The sequence below is a fragment of the Clarias gariepinus genome, chromosome 22 (assembly GCF_024256425.1).
Source record: "Clarias gariepinus isolate MV-2021 ecotype Netherlands chromosome 22, CGAR_prim_01v2, whole genome shotgun sequence".
NCBI classification, from domain to species: domain Eukaryota; kingdom Metazoa; phylum Chordata; class Actinopteri; order Siluriformes; family Clariidae; genus Clarias; species Clarias gariepinus.
The window spans coordinates 22,762,287-22,779,202 of NC_071121.1; the positions used below are offsets into that span (position 1 = coordinate 22,762,287).

The 16,916-nt window shown below is 36.6% G+C and overlaps 1 long non-coding RNA gene across 3 annotated transcripts; it reads left to right on the plus strand.

Moving 5' to 3' along the window:
- Positions 1-4,131: 4,131 nt before the first annotated feature.
- LOC128510719 (uncharacterized) lies at positions 4,132-16,392 on the plus strand. Of its 3 annotated transcripts, XR_008356128.1 has the most exons (6): positions 4,133-4,535; positions 4,659-4,748; positions 10,015-10,116; positions 11,191-11,257; positions 14,337-14,437; positions 15,823-16,391. It is a non-coding gene; the product is annotated as an uncharacterized LOC128510719 (long non-coding RNA). The 3 variants fall into 3 exon arrangements; XR_008356127.1 differs by having other exon boundaries at positions 4,132-4,748; positions 14,334-14,437; positions 15,823-16,392; XR_008356126.1 differs by having other exon boundaries at positions 4,136-4,748; positions 15,823-16,389.
- Positions 16,393-16,916: the final 524 nt, after the last annotated feature.

Here is a 16,916-nt window from a genome sequence, read left to right on the forward strand (position 1 = left end):
CTCATTTTTCGTCCGCTGTGTTGCAAGAAGAGAGAATATAACATACCGGACATATACCATAATAATTAAACAAGAAACATTTATACTGTTAACATTGTTCAGTAGCAAAATATTATTATTATATACTGTATATAACAATGATGCCATTTTGACTGATTCATGAAACAAACTGACCTACTATTAAAAGAGGAAATATAGGGGATAAATGACATTGTAATTACAATCAGTAGTGAAAAAAACAATACCATGTAAGTGTACATTTATTTTTTTTATAACAGCATAATCTACATTAAATTCATATACAGTATATTTTTACATATTTTTGTGATGGAGCGGTTATGGCTCAGTTGGCTGAGGCTTTGGGTTGAGGGTTGGGGGTTCGTGCTCTGCCACCACCAGGTCACCACTGTTGAGTCTTTCGGCAAGACCCTTAACCCTACTCCCCATACAACCCAACCACTATAGGCATATAGTTCTAGTTCAAAGCCCGGTTTGATAATGGTAGAGTTGTAACAGGAAGGGTATCAAATGTAAAACCTGCCCCTGATCTTGCAGCTTAAATGATCTAATATGGTGACCAGTGAGTTAAAAGAAACGAAGCCCAAGAAAAAGATTTTTACTTGTTCTATTAGTCAATTGTACCCTTTGTAAAAGATACCTTGACCTGCAATGCAAAATCTAAGGATAATATTTAATTTATTAAAATTTTCTGTTACAATAATCATTACTATGCAACAGTTTGGAGCAACCAAATACTCTAATTGGATGAGAGGCATTCCATGACTGCTGATATACAGTAATAACAGCACTGTAAACAATATAGATTTATCGAAGGTGTTCTAACAATCACTAATCCCTGAACAAGGGCACTACTTGCTGTGTTAAACAAGAGTCCTGAAGCTGTAAATGGAGACATAAAAAAAATGTACAAGATTAACAGGACTGCTCCAATCTCCATGATTGATTCTCCCCAACTTTTCGCTACATAATACCGGTAAAGATGTACTTTCACCCCTTTTAATTACACTAACTGTTAGTCGCTAACTGTCAGTCACCAGCTCAACGTCAGTCATACAACAATATGTGTTGGCGGAGCAAAATGACTGATTAAATAAACAAACAAGTCATCACAATTGGATAATAAATGGTGTTTATGGAACCGCTACATATCACATTTGAGGTTGTGTTGCTAAGCTGAATATCAGTACAGATGTGATAACTTTGGTAGATGGCTGCATCAGAACCGTACTGATATTCAACACAACAGCGCTTCCTCTTGTGTCATATTGCTGATTATGTTGCAGCTTCCTGTAAAATGTAACATATATGAAAGGAGTCTAAAGTGCCTAGTATCAGTAGGGTTTCTGCCACAGAGGATTTTCTGCTGCTTTTTGTTGTCTTATTATCCATCATTTGCCTCTGTGTCATTTTGTTGCATCTCAGCTTGAGGGTTCTTGGTTAGATCCTGAGTTTTGGTTACTGCTTGAAGTTTTTGCTTTGCCTGAATTTGACCTGTGTCTGCACCTGTAAGTCTAACCAGACTATATAAATATGACATTTATCTTCTTTATTTTGTGCACATGATGCTAACATTATACACACACTTAATTTTGCCACTGAGAATCTTTCTCCAAGAGAGTAAGCTTAAAGTTCTTGAAGAAATTGATGTAAAACTCATAAATTTTTCAAAATGTGGTCTATTTGGACTGTGTTATATCCCCATAAATTCCCTTGGTAATTTTGATTGGGTTAATGGTGACTTTTGATTAGTGGTATACTTCATTCCAATCGGATGCACGTATTCAATGCACCTACATTATTTCTTTCTTTTACACTGTATCTCTATCATTGTCATGCACAGCACTGCTCTTTATGCATTCGATATCAACATCAAAACGAGAGCCAATGGCCTTTCTTCTGCAGGTTATTATTTTTTTTGTTTCATAAAAAATAAGGCATGTTTTGAAATTCTGCTCACAATAATTTTAGCTATGAGTCTGCGCGACTTGCTCAAGGAATGTAGACACTGCTCCAGTGCTTGTTTACATCTCAGCTTTGTGGTATAGAATTGGCCCCAGCTGGGACTTCTCAGGAATAGATTTTCAGCACTGGAGTGTTCTTAAAGCTTGAAGCCTGCCACTCTTTCTATGCATCCTTGCTCAGTTTCATGTTCAGTCCTCATACCTGTTTAAAACAGTATGGAACCAAAAATCTGCTTTGCTTATACAAACTGCAGCATGTTGATAATCTTGCAAATGACAGAAAATGCACTTAGAGTTAAAACAAATAGTCAGAGATTGTATATGTGACTTGATTCCATACCATTTTGTTCAGCAAAGTTCTCTAAAACATGAGGCAAGTTTTGCAGGTAGACATTATGTAACGTGTTAACCATAATTGCATTTTGATTTATTTAGTTCATTGTTCTGGGTGAGTTTTCTTGAAATGGCAAATGTAATATAAAATCATGCACTGTTTCAAGAATAGCTTGCATATCTTACCTGAGCACATGTTTTCATCTATTTCTCCAACACATAATGAGATTTCACTGATAATATTTATCTTATTTTTTTCTCAACTATTTATAACAATGCAAAATTCAGCACAGTGCATTGATGTTTAGTCAGCTTATATGGAGTATGTATTTAAAGGGTATGTAGAAGTAATATTCTGGTATAAATGATGCATTTATTTATCCAAATTTTTTAACAAAATCACTAAGCTTTAATAAAATTAAACCAGAAGCCAGAACACATGGAGGAGAGGTCATTCAAAAAACTTGTGTAAATTAACACTATTTACTATCACTAGTGTTGCTTCCAGGAAAATTAAGGAACTCCTGTGGCTGAGACAACCTAAATTACACCAGCAGGTTAACGTTTGGACACACCTTCTAATTCCATGGTCTTTTCCGATTTCCATTTCTTTCTGTAAGCGTAAAACAATGCTGGAGGTGTCCGAAATATGCAATAACCTTAAATATTGAGAGGTTAACAGTTAATATTGACATATATCTGTTACATTACATAAGCTCTGTAAAACCGTTATACATTTACATTTACATTTAGGCATTTGGCAGACGCTCTTATCCAGAGCGACTTACATTTTTATCTCATTACACATCTGAGCAGTTGAGGGTTAAGGGCCTTGCTCAAGGGCCCACCAGTGGCCCTTGATAATGACTATAATCTAAGAAGCTATTTGTTAACAGGTGATTTTTGAGGCTGGTAACTCTAAATGAACTTCTCCTCCGCAGCAGAAGTAAGTTTTGGTCTTGCTTTCCTGGGATGGTCTTCATGAGAGCCAGTTACATCATGGTGCTTGATGGGTTTTGCAAATGCACTTGACAATACTGTTCTTGCAAGAACTATTCCAGAACAGCTGACCTTTGTGTCTTAAAATAACAACTGACTGTTGTTGTTGTTGTTGTTGCTGCTGTTACCTCATTACCTAATGCCATATGTGTTATGTCATTGTTTCGAAATCTCCAGTATTATAGGAGTATCCAAACTTTTGACTGTATGCAGGGATTCTAAAACAAACAAACAAAAAAAGACAAACATTAAAAAAAAAACATTTAGGCCCTTGAGGTAACATGAACAATACTAATTTTAATACAATAGTAACAACAACCTCAATAATAATAATAGAGCATAGAACATCTGAGCAATAGAGGGTTAAGTGCCCAACAGCTCAAGGGCCTAACAGTGTTAACCTGGTGGTGCTGGGGTTTGAACCTCGGACCTTCCCATCAGCAGTCCTTGTAGCAGGAGTATATACCGTAAGTACCTTACCAATACCTATACTAATACTATAATATAAAAATTATATACAATATATTTTTTATATTACACCTTATGCCAAAACCTTACCAGTAGCAATCACTAAGCTACCCCTGATCCCCAATTGTAAACAAAACACTAAGATCAATATATTCTCCTCCTAAATCCGTTCATATTCAGCTTAATGAACTGTTTGTAACGTGCACTGAGTGATCGTCAAAAGCGCGAGCGCTGGAATGTTTTCAATGTGGAGCGCGCGCAGCGGAGAAGAATGCTTCAGCTACTCCCACTTCCCGGACATCCAATCCGAAACGAGCAGCTGTTTCAAGGCGCCCCAGTGAAAGCCCAACGAAAGCAAAACAATGGCTGAATAAATCGCATAAACGCGTTTTCTCGCCGCGATCTTCATTTCCGATTTGCTCGGGTTGCCGCGCCGGACGCGCGCGAGCCGTTTGCTTGGAGTCTCGGCGTCGGGACCGCGCCTCGCGCTCAGGTTGTTTATGTGTAGTAAAGGGGAGCTTGAAACCGTCCGCCTTGCCCCATGTCCTCGCTTGTTTTCCTTCTCGCGCTCGGATTCTCCATGTTGTCGAAGCGGACTCGACTCTGGCGCAGAAATAAATACACCCCGCGCTGAAACGCACAGCTGGGACGCACAGCAAAGAAAAAAAACAAAACAAGAACAATGCTTAGCTGATAAGAGACAAAGTATCGGGCCCCTCCCATATGGATCAGAAGACAAGGCGGGAAAAAAACGTAATTACATAGTTAGAAATAAAAGGATTTTTATTTGTTTATTGCTTTTATCAACGTAGAATAGTTTAAATTTATTATTATTATTATTCTCATTATTATTATTATTGGTTTAACGCTGACCAGCTACTGAGTTTGCACAGAGATGGATTGGAAAGTTCAGTCATGGTACAATTGCAGAGACACTGGCGGACGTGTAGCAGCCGTCGAAAACAGGTAGGAGGACACGACACGCGCGTGTACTGTCAAGTGTTGTTTAAAAAAAAATGCAAGAATGTGTTATTATTAAATGTATTGTTTATATATATATATATATATATATATAGTGTGTGTGTGTTTGTGTGTGTATGTGTGCAGTGACAGCTTAGTGTTTGAGAGGGGAGCTGTCATGCAGCACTCGCGCGCGCGCTCAATAACTGCGAGTTGTTTACCGTTCCCTCTCTCTCTCTCTCTCTCGCTCTCTCTCTCTATGCATGCTTTTGCTCAACGTTAAACATTAACGTCAGCTGGGAAACTTGTTTATGAGCATGCATATGAAATTATATCAGTCTGATACAGGAAATTATGCATAACGAGGAGTATTTTCCCCTTTCGAGTTGATTGGAAAATCAGTTTAATGTTACGTGTTTGTTATGTCAATGCGTTTTTTTTAAAGGCCCGTTTTATCGTTTGTATGGTATAGTTTAAATCTTCGAGGCGACATATTGATTTTGCTCTTTATGTTGTGATGCAGAATGTAACCGTGTCAGAACCTGTGTGCTGGAAAATGTTTAAACAACACAGCAATTAGCCTGAAGTGCGCTAAAATAACTGCAAAACACACTCCAGTCGAGCCAGTGCAAGGTGTCGCGGTTGAACACACACACACACACGTTAGCTGTTAGCTCCACTAGCACACACGCCCTCCTCCCTCCGCCTGCACAGTGTTGTTGACAATCCGGGTTTATAGCCTGTGTGAAGATATGTTCTGCCATTTTAAAACTAACCGCGTTCCGCACTTCAGCCTACTCTGGCGCTAATTATTCACACATTTCAAACAATTACAAATTAACTCAGGACATTAAATTAAACTAGGGTTTATTTCATAAATAACTTAATAATCTTTTAATTCGGTGAATTTTGTTATAGGGACCTTTTGTTTGTTGTTATCGTTTGGTCGTTTTTAGTTGTCTCCGTAGTTTTGTGTCGACCTTAGTGCTTTAAATTAGTGATAAAGAAAATAATAACAATATTAATAATATTAATAATGCTAAATTGTTTTGAACCATTTTATCACCACGTGTCGAAATTATTGTTTTTCACTCTTAGAACAAAGTGTTACATATTTCCTTTTAAAACTATTAATTATGGCATAAGTCTTCACTAAAACACTTTAAATAGACCTATTTCTGTTCTGTGTGTTTTAATTAATTGATTTATTTATTTATTCCTATGAGAATTTGGTGCTTGTGTGCATTACCAGTTCATTTAGAACCTTCCAAACATCACTGATCACAAGTCTGGTTCAACATTAGCTGATGGGGTCTAATACCAGTCATTTTGCATTTTTTAAAGTCTAACGTTGAAGAGAAATCCAGATAGTTAATAGACAGTTTGGACTCAGCGTTTCAGGATGTTGTGCAGGAGATGAGATAATGCAGTTGATGGTGGTGGTAGCATGAAAGCTTGAAGCTCTGAAAGTTTAAACCAAATGTACCCATGAGGAGTTGAGAAGACTAGAATAAGATTGATCCAACTCTAGTGAAACCAACACTAAATTCTACAAACAGAAAATAAAAAATGTAAATTATTTTCTGTGACTACTTGATTCGTAAGGACTAAAACATTGCTGCATTAACTGCTAACCAACATGTCGACGATGACAGAGGTCTAACTGTAGTTGTGTCAACTTAGAATTTTATTCCAAAATGAATATCAGGCAAATTAATGATCACATGTTGTTTATAAAAGTATGTGTATGCGATATAGACTTGCAGCTATATGTGTACTAGAAGAAGGAAATCTACTTTACTCAGAAACAATTAGCAAAGAATTTCTTGTTGAACTTCTGTATAAAGTTTCTGCGTATGTATTGGTTAAGTTTTTAGCATATATAGAAAAACTAATTAAATAAGTAGATCTGCACAAGTAATCACAGAAAATGGACGAAATTGACTACAAATAAATAAAATTGCTGTATGGACCCGCGCAATTGGGTCTATATCGCTAAAGGCTACAATTTTTTATAGGTATATATACTATATACACATAGTCTGACTTATTTATGTAAAATTTATCAATAATTTAAGTGTTTTTTTATTATTATAATTTTTAGTTGCTAAATAAATATTGGAAGATATCCTGTTAATGAGTTATGTTATTTGGTGTTAGCCTAGATGAATATAATTAAATACAAAACCGCACATTTAATAGTTAAATACTGTAATGTGTGAAAAACGCAATCACAATATGTCGAAAAATTTTTGAAATGTACCTTTTTTTTTAATCAAAGCGTGCAGCCCTAGTGGTAAGATAAAAACTTAGAAGAGACAGAACTGTCTGTGTTACGTAGGCTACTTATGTGAATCCCTTTATGTTTTTACATAATGAGATAATATCTTATTCATGAACTTACAGATGGGGTAAAACAAGTGCGTAAGTAGTGCAGTCTCGCAATTCATCTTTACCTATATTTCTCCTTAACATTCCCAGAATAAAATTAATCCAACTCTAGTGAAAACAACACAAAATTCTACAAATAGAAAATAAAAAAATTAATGACCATCCCATGGAAACAATAAATAACACCATTAGTTTTGTACGGGTAAGTTGTAGCTGCAAATATAAATGGTGGACACCTCAGTAAACTTGATCTGTAAAAAAATACATATATATTATAAGGTTATATTTCTAAGGCAAAGTGACCCGTAACACACCTTACCTCAAGTCCTTTTGAAATAGTTACAGCCAATTTCTCAGGCAGACAATAATGCATAATTCATCAGATAGCCAAAGCAAATGTGATTTCAGCTTAGAATTAAACAAACTGTTATAACTGGTATAAGTTAAACTACATATAAAACTGTGGTTGGGTGTGGCGTAGAAGTCCTGGTTATGGGTCTTATAATGTTCACAGCTTGTTTTTATTTCTTTAAACATATTGAACATCGAACCAAGACGTGATTTACTCGCATTCTATCTAAAGGCTGGTGTTTCTTTCTGTTGATTTCTGTTTTTTTTTTTTGTTTTTTTTGTCACTTTCACAAAATCGCCCATGAGTTTACTCAACAGAACCTGTCCGTAAGATTTAAATCTATGTCTTAAAAGACGGGAAAAAAGCTTGAAAACTGTGAGTCTGGCATTGTCTTGTGTTGTTGTCTAGTTAATGTGATACATAGCAAATGCTGGTTTAATGGAAACAGCGTTCACTGAAATAACTTAAAAAAATAATAAGTTACAAGAGAAGTCTAGATATCTTGGATTACAGTTTTACGATATTAACGCTTGTTTTGGAATACATGCAGCATGTAATTGTGTTATTAAATAGTCTGTGCATTTCAGTTTATGGAGGGATGCATACAACATCCCTGATTTAACATGTGCATTAAACATGTGCGTACTAATAACTACAGCTGCATTAAAGAAAATATATATTTATTTACAAATTAGATGTGACTGTACTGTTTACAATAACAAATTGGTTTCTTTTGGTTGTATTGACTTTACGCTAAACAAGTCAAATCTAGTTTAGAAAAAAGCATAAAAGGTCCAACACCCATCCTTCCTTGCCTACATCGTTCCTAATGATTGTGCAACATTAGTCCTCATGCTTATATGATATTAGTCAAGACTGGTAGATCAAGGTAAATACGGATCATATTTATTCCTTTGTTTCCTGAGTCTTTAGTGCTTTATCAGTAAGCGTAGAGATGGACACATGAGCTGTAAGCGGTGACGCAAGGGGGGCCATTTTCCCCTTCATCCCGCTGCACAGTAGCTTACACACACTGCTCATGTGTTACATAAGACGATTCCTATAGCTATATAAACACCTCAAAGAGAGCGACCAGGAGAGAGGGATGAACAAGACTCCTTCCAACTCATTATTTTGAATGATATTTGAATGTTGAAGCTTGCAGCAGTAGATTGCTGTGCAAACAGATTTCCCCAGAGATGGAACTGTTTGATATTCAGGGCACTTTTGCAGTTTTTTTTTTCCTTTCTTTGCCTTTCAACCTCCTTTGTTATCTAAACTGTGGAATTGTTAAAGTATTTGCAAGCATAGTTAGCAGGTTAGCCACGCACGATGCACCTGAAAGCGCACAGTCGATGTTACTGTATGAAATATGACTCCTATTTCTGCGCCTGCGAGCTCTGGCTTTGTGGCATATGCGCTGCACGGACTCGTTCCTGCCAGACTCTCCTGTGATGAAATGGCGGGAGTGTTTGTGTGAGCGCTCGCTCGTGCGCGCGCACGGGTACGTGTGTGTTTTGCACCAAAGCTGCATCTGACATGTGTGGGCTTTCCCACCCTCTGCGATTATATAACATATACTATCCGAAGCCAGCAACCTCATTTCAAACAGGTTTTGGTTTTTTTTGTTTTTCCTGTGCAGAAGAGGGGACGTCGAGCACAGGGGACGTTTTTCACTGATTAAAAACAACCAAGCTGACGGCGTGTTCCAATCTGGCTAAGACCAGATAGTCAAACCTTACGTTTCTTTAATCAGTAGTTAAATAAAGAAGTGAAATCCCTAAGGAGGAGGTTTGTTACTAGTGCGGTGAAACATAAGGTTTTCCAAGAAGATCTTTCAATGGATTTAAGTACACATGCTGATAGTGTGGGCATTTTGCGATTTCGCAACAGTCAAGTGTTTTGAAGCGTTATCTTTTGAAGGTTCTCGTACCGTATCGTACTATTAAGTTTAGACACCTGGGCCTGCACTCTCGCACACGTTTCGTCATTTAGCCACGGATTGGTGGCGGGTTTAAAAGGGATCAGAGTAAATCTTGTTATTCGTTTATACCTAATGTAATTGAATGTAACTTAATTAGCAGTGAAATGGCTGCAGTTCACCCACATGCCCCATGCAAGCTCATATCTAGGGAATAAAACATGGCCGTGTGCGCTGTTGTAAGAAAATAATCAGCAATGAGGTGGTGTGAAGTGAACCAAAGCGGAGGGTATTTTTTACCACACAGAGGAGACGGTGATTATTTTCCACTTATACAGTATGTGCTGAAATATTTTTTTCCTGGACTGATTTTGTTAATTACAGTTTACAGTTATGTCTACCTTTGTACGCAACAAATTAGTTAATCAAATTGAAACCACATTAAAAAATTTCTCTTTTTTTAATCTGTGTATGTGAAGTGTCTATAGAAGCTATTGTAGAACATTGACTAACGTTAACATTTGCCCGATTCGATGTAAAAATTCCAAACCGCCTTGAAAGAAAGGCTTTCTAAAATCTTTTCCTTGATTTGTTTTCTTGTGCTTTAGGTGAACAATTCCTCAAATTCAAATTCCTGAATCTCAGGATGCCCAGCGTTATACACCATGCACCCAAGATGCTCACCTGAGGACTGAGGTGCCGCTGACAAGGTAGCACCATTTTATCACCGATCTGTTTACACACAGGTTCTGACTACAGAGGTCTATCAGAAAGAGAGCAAGCTTTTGCTGTGTGGCGGGCTAAAGGCTTCTCATGCATAATCGCCCAATTTATCACTATCATGTCTCATTAAGCACAGCTGAGAAATACAAGAGTACAGCTAATTACGTGTTTTGTACTAATTACTATTTAATGCCTTTCCTATTAAATGGTACAGTAAATCCAAAGAGTCGAAATCTTCTGTTTTGGAAACTTCATCGCGGATTTCATCATAAGCAGAAAAGCAAATTTGTACCTTGAGCTCAACAACAAGCTTTTTTTTTTTTTGTGAAAACAAGACCAGGCTCATGTCTGTACTGGAGTGGCCTACTGATTTTGTACATAAAGGCAAACACAGAAACTGGGACTTCTTCCGGTTACTAATTTGCATAATGAGATCCTGTGACTTTTTTTTTTTTAAGCCGACGAGCAAATCCTGTCTAACCTGCAACATTCCATTTGCTTACTGAAATAAATCTAGCAGATTAATTGGCGAGAAAATGCACAAGAGCACTAAGGAACACTTTGCACCATCAGACATTGCTGTGTCTACATGCTGCAGGGAAGTCGTTCGAAATTAGAACAAACTAATGAGTTGGATAAGAAACTAGTCTATTTTTAGTCAGGTTTACATAGACTGCAGTGTAGTCACACTCAGCTGCAGCGTCAAATGCTTTGTATATGTGTTTAGCCATATGTGAGCTTCTTGTGATTTCAGAACACGAACAAAACAGTACATCATGTTTGCACAAAACTGAAGCAACAATCATAAATATTCTGAGCTAGTCACTGGAGTTATTCTTAATGTAGGTTGACTTAACATCATTTTAATTAATATATGTATTCTGGATCATTGGTGTGCATGTAAACATTGTTTTTATACTATCTAATTAGACATTAACAAATTTACTAGCAGTCATTGCTTTATTTAGAGCACCAACATTAGAAATGCAACATTTGATGTTTGATGCTTTACTGGATCTTTACTCCTTTACTGACTTTTGGTGCTTTCATCTTGCTTGTAGATCGCAGATCAGTGAGTCTGGTCATGAACCTGAGTGCAATGAGACGCTACTGTGGAGTTTGCTCAAGGTATCAACACGCCACTCAAGAAGTGTAATACTACACGATTGCATGAATTCCCAAGGAGTTTCCCTGCAGAGATTTCTGTTACTCCATCACGAATCCACCCACATCAGTCAGAATTTATTAAACACAGACAGACAGCCACTAACATGCACAGACTTCACCATCTCAAATGCTATACCAATAAACATCAAATAACAGTCTGAAATCTGCAATAGTAACACTTAGTGCAAAGAAAACATAAGTTAACTACTTAACCACTACCATTTAAAATTGCATTTAAAATACATCTTTAAAACATTCAGGACTTGGATATGAATATATTTGTGATGTTTAGGCCATTCCGGAAAATATTTCACATCTCAATTAAATTCATTAGGAGTAATAAATTCAAACAAAAGCAAATTATGTCACGTGTGTGTTACAGTATGAACAGCTTTTGAGACCAAATATAGGCTTATACACATATACATATATATATATATATATATATATATATATACACACACAGGTGAACTACTGCCCTAATAATATTAATCCCATAATATTGCATGGATGTTTTTCCATAAAGCATAAAGTAAAGTAATGAAGTTTAAAATGATGATGTATAAAGTTTCATCGCTTTATACATATACTTCTGATAAAGATACTCTTAAATGTATTTTTTCCTAGCTTTCAATATGCACAGATATTAATGATATTTAGATACAGCTAAGCTTCTTTATAAGGTTTTTAATGAATTGTCTTTGCTTTCAGTTGAACGTTGGTTCTGATTTCTTTGTACTGTATCTGATTCATAAGTCAATGTTTCTTTTTTTCTTTTCCTTTTTGTTTTTTGTTCCTGTGAGTACTGGAGGACTGTTCTGTTTTCTTTGTGTTTTTTCAAGAAGTCGTTAATGGGAAGGGAGCTCTTAAATCAAAAGTACATCTTGTGCGCCCCCTAGTGTTCAAACGATCAAATGTTTTCCTACTTCTGTTTTTATGTAAATTACAGCAGTGCTTTCAAGGTTAAAAAACTAAACAACTTGGAAGGTAAGGGGGGTAAATTGCAATATTTGTACAGAAACGTAAAGATATTGAAAAAAGGCATAATGGAAAGCACCTAACACATAATGTTTTTTTTCTAATACTAAAATCATTTTTTTTGTGACAGCTTATGATATTAACTGGAAAGACGATGAAGATGGTGTTACTGTAAATTGTCACTCCTGGTTACTAAACATTGAAAGATAAAGCATAATTCAGTATAATGCAAATTGAAGTACAAACATGAAGAAAACAAAGCACAAAAATGAGTAAAAGACAGTAGAGCTGTGAAACCTAGGTAGAATGTTGTTTCGATTCTATAGTGCTTATGTTTACTGTCTGATTTGTCTCAAGCAGCTATATTATTACAGGTTTTGAAATATTAAATATGTTTAAAGTGTTTAATAAGCATTAAAATGTTGAGTAGTGTCGCAACAATTTTCTGGCCCAGTAGGTGGCGGTATTGCACCAACCGTCCAAACTCAAGGGGGGATTTAGGAGATTCTCTCCCATTTGAAAAAAATTTATTAGGTTACTTTAAAAATGTAGAAAATGTGAATAGATTCTGAATCGAAAACTGAGGCATCGATTTGATGAACTGTATCGACCATGAACAGATTAATCAAACTGATCAAACTGTATAATTTATTTGCATGAATCATGCAGCTGTAAAATACAGAGTGGCTCAAAAATCTGTATCGAAAAAGAAAACGATCAAATTGTATAAAGAATCCTTAAATCAAACAAAAGTAAACCGATACAATATAAATAAATCCAACAATTTTTAAGCAGTGTAAGCTTTCCACACTAACAAAGTGTTCATTCGATTGTTAGTTTAGTCTGTTTAGGTTAAGTTTCTCCCCTAAAAGACACTTTGGAACATCAGTCATTGAGACCTTCTTGTTCTCAGTCTAACGCGTCTACCTGATGACGTGCCACTGATGTATCTCTGAAGTTGTTCCAATGAATTGGCCCCAATACACTTTGTGCCAACTGTGAGAGGCATTACACCAACAATAATCTCCAGACACATCCGTCAGCTGTGTAAATCTACAGTTTGGCCAGAGAGAATTTGTCTTAGTCTTATTTCTGTAGAACATTTTTTGTGTAGTTTTACTTGTGACTCTTGGTGGTGCTGTTGCTCTTGGTTTCACAAAAGTCTCCAAAAAAATCTAAACCATTTGTGTATAAGGTCATGTAACAGTAATATAGTTGGGTTTTATTTAAAAAAAAAAAAATACATTTATGGCAATTGAGAGACCGTCCTATCCAGAGCAACTTCCTTCTATAAAAATAAATAAATAAAAATGTTATCACACATATGAGCAGTTAAGGTTTAGGGTCTTGCTCAAAGTGGCTGTTTGGTGGTGCTGGGGATGGAATCCCTGACCCGCCAATCAGTTGTCTAATGCCATAACCTCTAAGTACACCTAAGGGAACAGAAGGGAGTGCTTAGCCATGCTTCATCTTTTTTCACACTGGATGTACATATTCTACAAAGTTTTTAATGTCTCTAGATTTTTAAACTACAGTATGTATATTATCAAGACATGTGTATTGTGGGTTTTTTTTCTCTCTTTTTGTCTCTTCCCAAGAATTTTTCCACTGTATCCACATAAACATGGTGTTTGGCTTCTGCCTGGTTCAAGTAATCCAGGATAGGTTGGTTCTGAATAGTGCGGCCTATTCTTGATTACTTGTGTCATGAGGAAGCTGCTAGCAGCAGAACGTGCAGCTCTTCCTAACGGGACAAGAGGCTTGTTTGATCACATAGTGCTTTAAAAGACTCGTATATTGTTGAAGAAGATGAAAGAAGAAAGTGAATTGTAAAGAGAGATAAACCCTCAAGCAAGGATGTCATTTATCATCATTCTCTTATTATTGCTCCCTTTAGAGCACCGGCTTCTCATAGGAAGCAAAGCTGAAGTTTATTGTTGTAAAATTATTCTTAATCCTGTATATTTTTCTTCCTAATTCAATCTGTTTATTTCTGACCAGTAAAAAAAAAGTGTATATCTGGCATGCTTTGTTGTTCCATAAATACTGTGTGTTCTAGCAGGGCTGAGATGTCCTCAAGACCTTTGCTCTGGATCCTGATCTTTTCTAACCGGTGAACCTCATCATACCAGCTGGCATGGACTTGCAGTGAGCTTTTTTGGGGTAGGTTTTGTAAGCTGTTCTCCATATGTGACATTGTAAGAAGTTTGTGACTCATTGGCAGTTGCTTCATAGGGCAGTCAAGTCAAGTGCAAATAGTTAAAGTCCGAACATTAAAACAGATTCGGCTAATTCCCTGAACGGGAATAAAGGTTTTAGGGTGTGTAAAATAAGGTTAGAGGGTGTGTTAATCCTACATGCCATCAGTGAAAGTAAGATGTTGTAAGATATCCAACACAGCGGTTTCGCCAGACTGATCCTGTAGATTTCTTCATGCCACTTTGCTGGGATTAATAGTCATTCTTAAACCAAATTTATTGCAATGTCTCATGTACATTTAAACATTTTTAAATTCTGTTCAGATTTGAAGAATCACTAAAGAGCTCTGTACATTTTTTTTTCTGCTGCCACTTCAAGAAGAAAGCAGAAACAAGAGAAGCACAAATTAGAAATAGAAAAAAAATGTCCATCTGTGTAAGGAGTTATAAAATGTTTGGTCCAACATCAAACAGAACAAAGTTGTTCACTAATTTTGTTCTGCAGCACGTGCATACCACGCCGTATGAACTCGAACCTGAAACATTGAAATGTCTTGAAGTGTTTAAACTTGCATTCAAAATACATCTTTAAAACATTCAGGACTTGGATATGAATCATATTTGTGATGTTTAGGCCATTCCGGAAAATATTTCACATCTCAATTAAATTCATTAGGAGTAATAAATTCATACAAAAGCAAATTATGTCACATGTGTGTGTGTTACAGTATGAACAGCTTTTAAGACCAAATATAGGCTTAATTTAAGAATTTTGCGAACAACCTAAAATATGAGTTCAAGTCAAACCCAGACTTTTAATGAAATTTCTCTGGAATGAAGGTGTAAAAACCAAGTTTACAAAAGACTTTGAGCACAGTGCAGTGATGAGACTCTTAGCTGCAGCAAAACATTTAAATAGTGCAAGCATTATAAAGAAGGCCGTACGGCCGTCAATGACGATCCCAGCCGAAGTGGCTCAGAGCCCACTGCAGTCATTCCTGTGATCATTCACTCAGTAGAACACCTGAACCTTGAAAATCAACAGACAACTTGTCGGCAACTCGCGGAAGAGACCCATCTGTCTGTAGGAACGGTAAACACAATCATTTACAAACTCCATTAGCACATTACAGAACCTCAACTGGGAGTTATTGCCATATGCCGGTAAAGTCCAGACCTCGCTCCAAGCCATTTCCAAATGTTTGAACCATTAAAGGAGTTCCTGGGAGACCAGCGTTTTAGGCATGAAGCAGGCAGTCCGATCATGATATCCAAGCATTATTGAAACGCTGAGATTAATGTATTAGTGTGGCAGAAAGTTCAAATATGTCATGGTTCATCTCTGTGCAGGTCCCAGTGCTGTATTGATGTTGGCATGTGGACGATGCTGAGATGCTTCACCTCATCGCCTTTGTCCGAGAAGCTAAATTTGCCTGATGATGGCGCCAACCAAGAACTGCTTTAATTTGATCAATAGTAATAATCTACACTTCATATTGTACTGGAAATTAAAAACATTATATGCTGTAATTGCTGCTTGATATAGAAGCTCATCTCTATTAGCAGTAATTATCTTTTTTTTCTGTTTTAATCAGCTCTACTGGGTGTCTATGAAAAAAATACATTTTATTGTCTATTGCAGCTAACCATTGAGTCAGGTCTAAATCAGTTTAAAAGTCCAAGATTTTCGTTGTGGTAGTGAAAAATTTTCAAGAACACAGAATATAAAAAAAAACAATTATTAATTTACAGGTAATACAACCAATTTGCTATTAAAGTATGCTCAGGCATGTAAATAAGCTGTTAATTACTCTGTCTATTAAAGTAGCTATTAAAAAAGTGCAAGACTATTCATTTCTTCTTGGCTGACAGAAACAGGACCTACTGTGATCTTCGGCTGTTGTACATCCACCTGGGGGTCTGAGATGCCTTTCTGCTTACCATGGTTGTAAAAAAAAGGTTTACATAGCCTTCCTGTCAGCTTGAAGCACTCTGAGGCTTTGTGACTTGCATATGCAAGTGTTTATGTATTGCACTGCTGCTACATGATTGACTAACTAGATAATTGCAGGAATGAGCAGGGGTATGTCTGTTCCTAATAAAGTGGTACTTTCACAGTTGGCCAACTGACACATCATGCCATGCAACTCGCAAAAATTCCTATCATTGTTTTACACTCACATAAACAAATGGGGTGTACATACCAACCACACACCGCCAAGAAATGACAAGTTCTCATTAGCGTATCATGTGCTAATACCTTGCAGCCTCAAGCAAACTTGCCTGTACTTGAGTGTAGCTGTTAAAAATCAGCCATTACTGATTACGTAAACACGCTGCACATAGCACTTGGCAGCATAAGCCTTTTGTGAATTGTCCGGGTTTATTTTTCCCCACAGCAGTCTACTGGTGTGTTTACTAGTGTTGGGAATGAGTTTCACTGA